Raw genomic sequence first — 10,966 nt, 5'->3', positions numbered from 1 at the left:
TCCTGGAATGTCCTATAAATATCAGTTAAGTCCATCTTGTTTAATGTATCATTTAAAGCTTGTGTTTCCTTATATATTTTCATTTTGGATGATCTATCCATGGGTGAAAGTGGGGTGTTAATGTCCCCTACTATGATTGTGTTACTGTTGATTTCCCCTTTTATGGCTGTTAGCATTTGCCTTATGCATTGAGGTGCTCCTGTGTTGGGTGCATAAATATTTACAATTGTTATATCTTTTTCTTGGATTGATCCCTTGATCATTATATAGTGTCCTTCTTTGTCTCTTGTAATAGCCTTTATTTTAAAGTCTATTTTGTCTGATATGAGAATTGCTACTCCAGCTTTCTTTTGATATCCATTTGCATGGAATGTCTTTTCCCATCCCCTCACTTTCAGTCTGTATGTGTCCCTAGGTCTGAAGTTGGTCTCTGTAGACAGTATATATACGGGTCTTGTTTTTTTATTGATTCAGCCAGTCTATGTCTTTTGGTTGGAGCATTTAATCCATTTACATTTAAGGTAATTATCGATATGTATGTTCCTGTTACCATTTTCTTAATTGTTTCGGGTTTGTTATTGTAGGTCTTTTCCTTCTCTTGTGTTTCCTGCCTAGAGAAGTTCCTTTAGCATTTGTGGTAAACCTGGTTTGGTGGTGCTGAATTCTCTTAGCTTTTGCTTGTCTGTAAAGTTTTTTTTTCCCCCCATCGAATCTGAGATCCTTGCTGGGTAGAGTAATCTTGGTTGTCGGTTTTTCCCCTTCATCACTTTAAGTATGTCCTGCCACACCCTTCTGACTTGCAGAGTTTCTGCTGAGAAATCAGTTATTAACCTTATGGGGATTCCCTTGTATGTTATTTGTTGCTTTTCCCTTGCTGCTTTTATTTTTTTCTTTGTATTTAATTTTTGATAGTTTGATTAATATATTCTTGTCATGTTCCTCCTTGGATTTATCCTGTATGAGACTCTCTGTGCTTCCTGGACTTGATTGACTATTTTGTTTCCCATATTAGGGAAGTTTTCAACCATAATCTCTTCAAATATTTTCTCAGTTTCTTTCTTTTTCTCTTCTTCTTTTGTGACCCCTATAATTCGAATGTTGTTGTGTTTAACGTTGTCCTAGAAGTCTCTGAGACTGTCCTCAATTCTTTTCATTCTTTTTTCTTTATTCTGCTCTGCGGTAGTTATTTACACTATTTTACCTTCTTGGTTGCTTATCGTTCTTCTGCCTCAGTTATTCTGCTATTGATTCCTTCTAGAGTATTTTTAATTTCATTTATTGTGTTGTTCATTACTGTTTGTTTGCTCTTTAGTTCTTCTAGGTCCTTGTTAAATGTTTATTGTGTTTTCTCCATTCTATTTCTGAGATTTTGGATCATCTTTACTATCATTACCCTGAATTCTTTTTCAGGTAGTCTGCCTATTTCCTCTTCATTTATTTGGTCTGGTGGGTTTTTACCTTGCTCTTTCATCTGCTGCATATTTCTCTGTCTTCTCATTTTGTTTAACTTGCTGTGTTTGGGGTCTCCTTTTCTCAGGCTGCAGGTTCATAGTTCCTGTTGTTTTTGGCATCTGCCCCCCATGGGTGTGGTTGATTCAGTGGCTTGTGTAGGCTTCCTGGTAGAGGGGACTGGCGCCTGTGTTCTGGTGGGCAGGGCCATGTCTGGTGCTGTGTTTTGGAATGTCTGTGAACTTAGTATGATTTTAGTCAACCTCTTTGCTAATGAGTGGGTTTGTGTTCCTGTCTTGCTAGTTGTTTGGTATGGGGTGTCCAGCACTGGAGCTTGCTGTTCGTTTAGTGGAGCTGGGTCTTAGTGTTGAGATGGAGATCTCTGGGAGAGTTTCACCGATTGGTATTACCTGGGGCCAGGAAGTCTCTGGTGGTCCCATGTCCTGAATTCAGCTCTCCCACCTCAGAGGCTAAGGCCTGACACCCGGCCTGAGCACCAAGACCCTGTCATCCACACGGCTCCAAACTCTGGAGCGCCACACGCCAGAGGCCCTCCATTCAACGTGCTGCCTCTCCCCTTCTGCCTCATTAGTTGCTTTTTGTGCTAGAGAATGTTAGTCAAACATTGTTAAGCTTGGCAATGATGCCTCATGGATATAGAGCTAGGAATAAAGAGAAAAGTGTTGCCAGATGGACTAAAGGTGACCATGAATAATGTAGCAGAGTCAGGCAGGGAAGGAAAAGTAAACACATGGAAAAACTCCTTAACAACTATGTCCAGTGACATTAATTGATACATTTTTAGGATCAAATGCATGTCTGACTTTAGCCTATGACTTAAAGGATTGCTGGCTGAAGCAAATGCACAAGGCTCCAGCCAGAATGATATAAATTTTGGGTGATAAAATAAAGAATAGCTTCCATGCATAACCTGACATTCCATACCTAACACTACTACTTTTGAAATTTATCCAATGAATAGATTTAATTTATCCAAATCCAGAGAAACACTCCAGCGGTCTTATCTTCTCAAATAATCGGAAGATATTTGTATGTGGCCATTTAGAATTACTCTTGCAGCAAAGAGCAATTTAAATGAGAATATTTAAAGCCAGTGCATAATTATTTAGGTTATTTCCTAATAGGGAACTCAGAAAACATGGATTCATGCCAGGAAATTATAGAGTCATTTAATTTAGAGGCAATTGTTATTTTCTGTCATTATCAAAGTTATATGAACATTGCCAGCAAACAAAAATATGAGACATATGCTTACTAACTAGGAATACTTGGAGCACTGAATGTGCATTTTTATGGCTCTGGAGATATACATGATATAAATGACATATATGCTATAGATACAGCAGCTGGACAGTGCTGGGTCAGCTTTCTGGTGGTCTTCATAGGAGGGGGAAGAAATGTTGTAATGTTCACAAAATATGCAGTAGAAAAAGATATTGGCATTATAGTTGCAAAGCTAGCCCCTAAGCTGTTTTCTGCAGGCTAATTGGATTCCTGCAGATATTTGATGTGACAAATAGATGAAACAGTCAACAGGCTGTGACTTAGAATGTGTAATCGAGTATTAAACTTCTCCTTTCCAAATGTCTCTTTAAGAATAATTTATTCCCCATCTCTACGCACTTATCTTGTTCCAGGTACAGAAGTATTGCTGCTAACCTACTTGAATTTAAATTCTGTTAATAATAGCAATATTTCTATTTGTGGTTTATAAAGTACTTTGAGTATGTATTATCTGATAGATATTGTGGGTTTCCACTATATAGCCAACGAAGAGCTAATTCCAAAAGGTTAAGTGACTTGCCAGTCGGTAGTGAGTAACTGCAGTGGAATTCCATTTGCATCTGTTGCTCTTTTCACTTAAAGTTTTAATTAACACTAAAAGTTGTTATAATGGATATAAAAGCTTTATAAAAGGGTTAAGCCCACTAGACACATTTGTAACAGATGTGCAATATATTCGTTACAGCCCTGGGTCTTTCCAATTACTTCACTTCTATCCATATCCAGGATTTACCACCCTGTTTAAATAGATAATCTCTACCCTGGGTTATTGTGATAGAATTCCAACTGGTGGTACGTAAACTCTTACCTTCCTTCCTCTGCAATCACAGTGATAGTCTAAAAGCTTTTTGTTCATGGACTCTAAAGTTTCCAAACTTTTATTGGCTTCTCGATGTCCCTAGGAAAAATCTAGAGTCTTCGATATGGCTTAAAAGGCTCAGGTCTCCACTGACATCTGCAGCTTCCTCCCTCTACATTCTGCCTTCTGGGTTTCTTTTCCTTCCCATTCCTGCAAGCCTCTCTCTTGAATTTGAAAATACTATTCCCTCTACAAAATCATGTGTCATCCCCTTCACTTCCTGCCTAGAAAATTCCAACTAATTCTTTAAATGTAGGCCAAATGTCTTCTGGTAGACCTCCCTTTTACTCTCAGATCCCTTGAGATCTACATGTGCTCCTATGGCATCTGTGCTTCTATTTGTCAGCTTTCTTTACACTCAGAATCATTTATTGAGGAAAAATTCTGTGAGTCCACCATGTCTTTGTTATTCATGATTGTAGGGTCAATATTTAACTTGGTTGTCAAATAAAAAAAACAGAAACAAAAGGAAAACAAAAAATCAACAATGGGTGAATGAATGAACAGATACAGAAATAAAATGGTGGGTACAGATATGAACAAAAAAACTAATGGTTCTTTAGCTAGGTTTCCATTTAGCTTTTTAAAAAGTTACCCAATTAAAAAAAATCCCAAACTTCAAAAACCAATATGACAAGCCAACCTATGGGATATTTTTTACATTAATAGTGGTTAACGGAATGACTATTTAACATAAGAGATACTACATTTTGCAAATAGAGAACAGACAAACCGACATAGTGATGGAGGTAGTGAAAACACACATCATAACAGTGTAGGAAACTTTGCTTGTTTGAATCAAAAGTTCAACAATGCCCTTAACTGTGCTACAAACCCATCTGTTTCAGTATTTAGATGCTGACGATAGCACAAGTGAAATGGAAATCTTACCCTAATTTGAAGACAGATCCAGTCTGCTCTCCATCTGCAGGTGATTTCCACTATCAAATGGAAGAATCTAGGAAGAAAAAAAAAACAATTAAAAAAAAACAGTTTAAGGTTTTTCAGTTAAACATTTACAGCATTAAATGATTTAACAATATTTTGTTCTTTTCAATTCTAGAAACAATAACCTACATATTTCCTTGAGATAATAAATATTCTTTACATAGGACTGTAGTGATGATTATTATAAGCAACATTGCTGCATAGAAAATAATGTATTTATGGCACACTTCGTTTTCTTCATGTCCTCACGTCGCAAGAAATAGCATTTTCAGTGACAATTTATTTGCTATTAGGAAGATTCTAGTTTGAGATGGGATCGATTTAATGTGTGTGTTTTGTGTTATGGGTAGATTCAGAATTTTATGCTGAAATATTGCTAACACAGTTTATGAGCAGTTCTATGTGATTATGAAATGGCTGCTTTATCTCTCTGCTTGTCCTGTCTCCATTTCAAACAGGAAGAAGCCTGAGGTCGTTCAAATTATGAGGGGGTGTGAGAACCTATTAAATACACTGAGTTAATTGGATTGAGGGTTTATTACTGTGATATCAAAAACATTCAGTTTGGCTTTCAAATTGAAAAGGACTATTTAAAAATAAAAAGGTTCTCGGGCTTCCCTGGTGGTGCAGTGGTTAAGATTCCGCCTGCCAATGAGGGGGACACGGGTTCGATCCCTGGTCTGGGAAGATCCCACATGCCGTGGAGCAACTAAGCCCGTGCACCACAGCTACTGAGCCTGTGCTCTAGAGCCCGCGAGCCACAACTACTGAAGTCCATGTGCCTAGAGCCTGTGCTCTGCAACAAGAGAAGCCACAGCAATGAGAAGCCCGTGCACCGAAACCAAGAGTAGCCTCAGTTCACTCTCTAGCAGCAGCTAGAGAAAGCCCACGCACAGCAACGAAGACCAAAAGCAGCCAAAAATAAATAAATAAAATAAATAAGTTTAAAAAATAAATAAATAAAAAGAGCTAGGCTAGGATTGATATAGTTCAAAAAATAAAAAAAAATAAAAAGGTTCTAAAAGGCCATTATACTATCCTGTTACAAGCCAGTCTGTACACAGGCATACACTCCCTGTTCAAGGTGAATCAGGTCCTCATCCATAAACCAAGGCTTTGAATCTGCACCTCCATGGGCAACTGGTGATTTTGTTTCCAATAGAACTTTCCAAGCTACATAATTCCTCCACTGACAAGTGTTTTGAGAAAGGTGACTATTCTAAACAGCAAGCTTTTTACTACAGTCTGATCTAATCAAGACGAAGACATGAGCTCCTTTGAAGTGATCGGATTTATTACACTTGGTAATAAATCCAATCACTTACCAGCTTCTGGCTTGGCCTCTTTTCAAGCAGGCATATGATTTCTAGGTACAGAGGGAAGTGATTATTATGCTGTTTAGAATGCAGGGAACACTAGAACAATGGACATAGTTATGAAAAATTGATTTTTTGTCAATCACTATCATTTAGTGTCCAGGAAAGCAAATCTAGATACAACAGTCAGTGCTTTTATTATCATTAGATCAGAACTGCTAGTATTTTTAGCTATGAGAAATATAACTTTTAACATATCACATATTCTTTGATTATGTTATTGCACCACAGTCCTAGTTTGCATGGTGCATAATTCATCATAGAATTATAATATAATCTCAGAGTGATAAAATCAGGAAGCAAGAATAAAGGAAAATGTCCTGTGGTCTCTGTTCCATACTCTGTTCCATAAGAGTTGAATTATGTTGAATTTGAACTGGGGATTCTGAGAAGACAATGGAGGGAATAGTTTTACCCAGTAAGATTCTATGCAATACCACTGGATGAGCACAGATTTTCTGTGCCTAGAAAATATTTGATTTCCTATTTGTGAAAAAATTTCCCCAGAAGAGGACAAACATTAAAATTATATTAAATTTCAAAACACTGATAAGACAAGAATGGATAAAAACCTCCAAAAATTCACTCCTCCGTAAAAGCAATGAGACTGGCAACAGTGGTCAAAATCAACGTTTTCAAAAATTCTGGAAATTAACCAAACACTTGCAACAATTTGGGTAGTCTTTATTCAAGACTTTATGGAATCTCAGTTTAAAAAAAGTGAGTTTTATGGCATTTCAATATTTCCTAATATCAGGTCCCTCTCTACTAGTTCTGTGGTAGCCTTGAGAACCAACAGCCCATAGTCAAAGTGAAAACCAGCAACCTAGCATCTTCTGAAAAGAGTGAAATGGAGCTGGTTTCTCCAGGTTTCCTGGAAAATCCCACTGGCAGAACTTGTTTTATTTGACCTGACTCAGACCTCTCACAGGGTGAACAGTCTTCTCCTGAGGGTGTTGTTGAAAATAATCAGTAGCCATTATGTATCATCACAGCTACCTGAAGCAGTAAGAATTGGGGCAAGTAAAAAAACGGACCAAAACAATTTAAATGAAAAGCTGGGGAATGAGACGCCCATAGGGGACTTTGAAAGCACCAATGTTTTTCTGGAAATCTACAAGGCCACATGCATGTGTAGAATTGTGTGAAATCCTAGGAGAGGCATGTACAGGGCTGTGTATATGCCTAGGACGGACCTAAGAATGTCCTAAACTGTCACTGCTGGCTGACTTTCAAGCCCTGTGAAAACAGTAAATGAAGGCCAAAATGGTGTAACGATCTATCTCTGTGTTAAAGGCAGGCCCTAACATGCACAAGAAACCTCTTAGCAAAGACTAGGAGACATTGGTGAAAACATTCCAAAAAAACCCTTAAAGTCCTTTATCTGATAAGGATTTAGTATTCAGAACATATTAAAAACTCTTACAATCTAACTATAAAAAGACAAACAATCTAATTTAAAAATGAGCAAAGAACTTGATAAACATTTTCCGAAAGAAGATGCGCAAATGGCCAAAAACCTCAAAAAAGGGTGCTCAACATCATTAGTCATTAGGGAAATCAAAAGCACAACCACAACAAAATACCACTTCATACCTACAGGATGGCTATAATCAAGACAGACAATATCAAATGTTATCTAGGATGTGGAGATGCGAGCCCTCATAGACTGCTAGTAGGAATGCAGAATGTTGAAACCATTTTGAACATGAGTTGGGGAGCTCCTCAAAAAGTTAAACATAGAGTTACCTTATGACCCAGTAATTCTACTCCTAAGTATATACCCAACAGAATTGAAAATATATATTTACTCAAAAAATGGTATGCAAATGTTTATAGCAGCATTATTTATAATAGCCAAAGATTAAGAACAACCCAATTTCCATCAACTGATGAATGGATAAACAAAATGTCCTATATCCATCTTCAGCCTTGAAAAGAAAAATGAAATACTGATTCATGATGCAACGTACATAAACTTTGAAAATGAAAGTGAAAACTGAAACATGCTAAATGAAAAGAGCTCCATACAAAAGGTGACATATTATATGATTCCATACACATGAAACGTCCTGAACGGGCAAGTTCATAGAAACTGAAAGTAGATTAGTAAAAAGTAGATTAACCAAGGGGCTGGGGTGTGTGTGTGTGGGGGAGGGCATTGGGAAGTGACTACTAATGAGTATGGGCTTTCTTTCCGGGATGATAAAAATGTTCTTGAATCAGGTAATGGTGATGGTTTTGCCACCTTGTGAATGTATAGATGATCACTCAGTTGTATACTGTAAACGAATGATTTTTATGGTGTTGAATTATATCTTAATAAAAAAACTGATAACGTATTCACTAAAGAAAAAGAGAAGATATTCACCTTGATGTCAATATTTGTATACATTCAAACTAATCAGATAATGAAATATTGCAATATTAAATCAAAGTTAGGGGAAATATTACTTTTGGAACAATAGCGACCCAAAAAAAATTCTTTAGCAGAATCTCAAAGTATATTTGCATTCAGATAATTCAGTTTTACTATCTTAATATAGATGGATTTGAATCTTAGATAATTATGGCAAATATTTATATGGATAAGCATCTAAAATATCAACACTGATTTGTGCCCATGTTTAATACATTTCCTTGGTATATAGATGAGATATATGAAGTTTAGCTATATATTTTTTTAAGTTTTCTGAATAGACTTTTTAATTGAAGTATAAGTGATTGAAACCTCCGTAAAATAGCACATTTCCTCGAAAGTTTGTGGAATAAATTAAGTTTACTAACAAACAAGGGGCAACTATAAGGATGAAAAATAGATATGCTTTGGTTTTCTGAATCAGAAAGGTGATGAATAATTAATGGTGGGGCATAACTCAGGAGTCTTAAGGTTGAAGCCTGAGTGAAAAATTAGCATCTTGTAGAACAGGCTGGGAATTTGAAAGCATTCATTTCTCCTGAAGTTTCACTTTGCAAATTCATGCTACTTCGTTTAATCTCTCTTTCATTTATTCACTGATTCATTAATATATTTATTCACTTATTTTATTTAATTTAGATATTTGATATTCAATCATATGCATTTATTAAGTAGCTAATGATGTAAAATATTGCTTAAATGTAATGAATACAAGACTAGTGCAGATTATAAATCATCTTTCATGTAATTACAGAATGAACTTAAGGTCACATGTGGAAATATTTTGAGGTATAACAATTACATATCTCTAATAAAGGAATTGAAACAAGGAAATACCATCATGGCAAGAAGGTCTTTTTATAAGTGTTGAAAAAGTTTTTGAACAATGCTAAACATTGTTTAAAGTGCCTTACATATATTAAGTCCTCACTACAACCCTTAAAGTGGCACTATCGTTATCAACATGTTTAGATGGCTACTATGTGGTGGAGATAGGATCTGAACCCAGGCAACATTTGCTATGATGTCTTTACCTGGACTTTAATGGGATTATCGTTTTGGCATGAAAAATCTTAGGGAGAAAGGGAATTCTAAGTTTGGAGAATAAAAAGAACTGAAAAGAAAAAACAGGAAGAGGATACATCTGATTGGAACTGAGGCTGATGGGAATTAGTGATTGGGAAGGTGAAATGAGCAGAGTGTGGATAGTTAAGAGAGAACTGGGAACGACAGACTGAGAACTTTGGAAGTTAGCTGGAGAAAGAGAGAGACTGAGAGTTTTGAGTGAAGGAGTGGAATTATGAAAGCAGTGTTTTGTGAACAGTAATCTTGCCTGGGATGGGTTATCTGCTTGAGATACCTCTGAGGGAGTGGTTAATCATGCAGTAAGGTCAGAATTATGGAAGTCAAATCCTTAGCCAAGAAAGTTGGAATAAGTAGATTCAAGTGATTTGGGCCCTTCTAGATTCTCTTTAAAATTTAAACTGTTAAAATCAATTAAAAGAAGAGCTTTCTGTGACCACACCCTCCATTCCCTCCACTTTGCATATACAACCACTCTTTCTGAGGTCATGCTTTGATTCATGAGATTTCCAGCCTAGTGACCACTCCATTATCCACCCCCCAATGTACTGCTTTATTTTCCATTCACTTATTTTTTTTTTTACATCTTTATTGAGGTATAATTGCTTTACGTTGTTCTTAGTTGCTACTGTATAACAAAGTGAATCAGCTATATGTATACCTATATCCCCGTATCCCCTCCCTCTTGTGTTTCCCTCCCACCCTTCAAGGTGGTCACAAAGCACCCTCCCTGTGCTATGTGGCTGCTTCCCACTAGCTATCTATTTTACATTTGGTAGTGTATATATGTCCATGCCACTCTCTCACTTTATCTCAGTTTACCGTTCCCCCTCCCCGTGTCCTCAAGTCCATTCTCTACATCTGCGTCTTTATTCCTGTCCTGCTCCTAGGGTCTTCAGAACCTTTTTTTTTTTAAATTCCATATATATGTGTTAGCATACGGTATTTGTTTTTCTCTTTCTGATTTACTTCACTCTGTATGACAGACTCTAGGTCCATCTACCTCACTACAAATAACTCAATTTCATTTCTATTTTTGGCTGATTAATATTCCACTGTATATATGTGCCACATCTTCTTCATCCATCTGTCGATGGACACTTAGGTTGCTTCCATGTCCTGGCTATTGTAAATAGAGTTGCAATGAACATTGTGGTACATGGCTCTTTTTGAATTATAGTTTTCTCTGAGTATATGCTCACTAGTGGGATTGCTGGGTCCTATGGTAGTTCTAGTTTTAGTTTTTTTAAGGAACCTCCATACTGTTCTCCATAGTGGCTGTATCAATTTACATTCCCACCAACAGTGCAAGAGGGTTCCATTTCACCCACACCCTCTCCAGCATTTGTTGTTTGTAGATTTTCTGATGATGCCCATTCTAACTAGTGTGAGGTGATACCTCATTGTAGTTTTGATTTGCATTTCTCTAATGGTTAGTGATGTTGAGAATCTTTTTATGTGTTTGTTGGCAATCTGTATATCTTCTTTGGAGAAATGTCTATTTAGGTCTTCTGCCCATTTTTGGAT

Source organism: Aethalodelphis obliquidens, unplaced genomic scaffold (genome assembly GCF_003676395.1).
Source record: "Aethalodelphis obliquidens isolate GAN/ISIS:26980383/991018 unplaced genomic scaffold, ASM367639v1 scaffold6, whole genome shotgun sequence".
Classification (NCBI taxonomy): domain Eukaryota; kingdom Metazoa; phylum Chordata; class Mammalia; order Artiodactyla; family Delphinidae; genus Aethalodelphis; species Aethalodelphis obliquidens.
Note: the sequence above shows the minus strand (reverse complement) of the source record.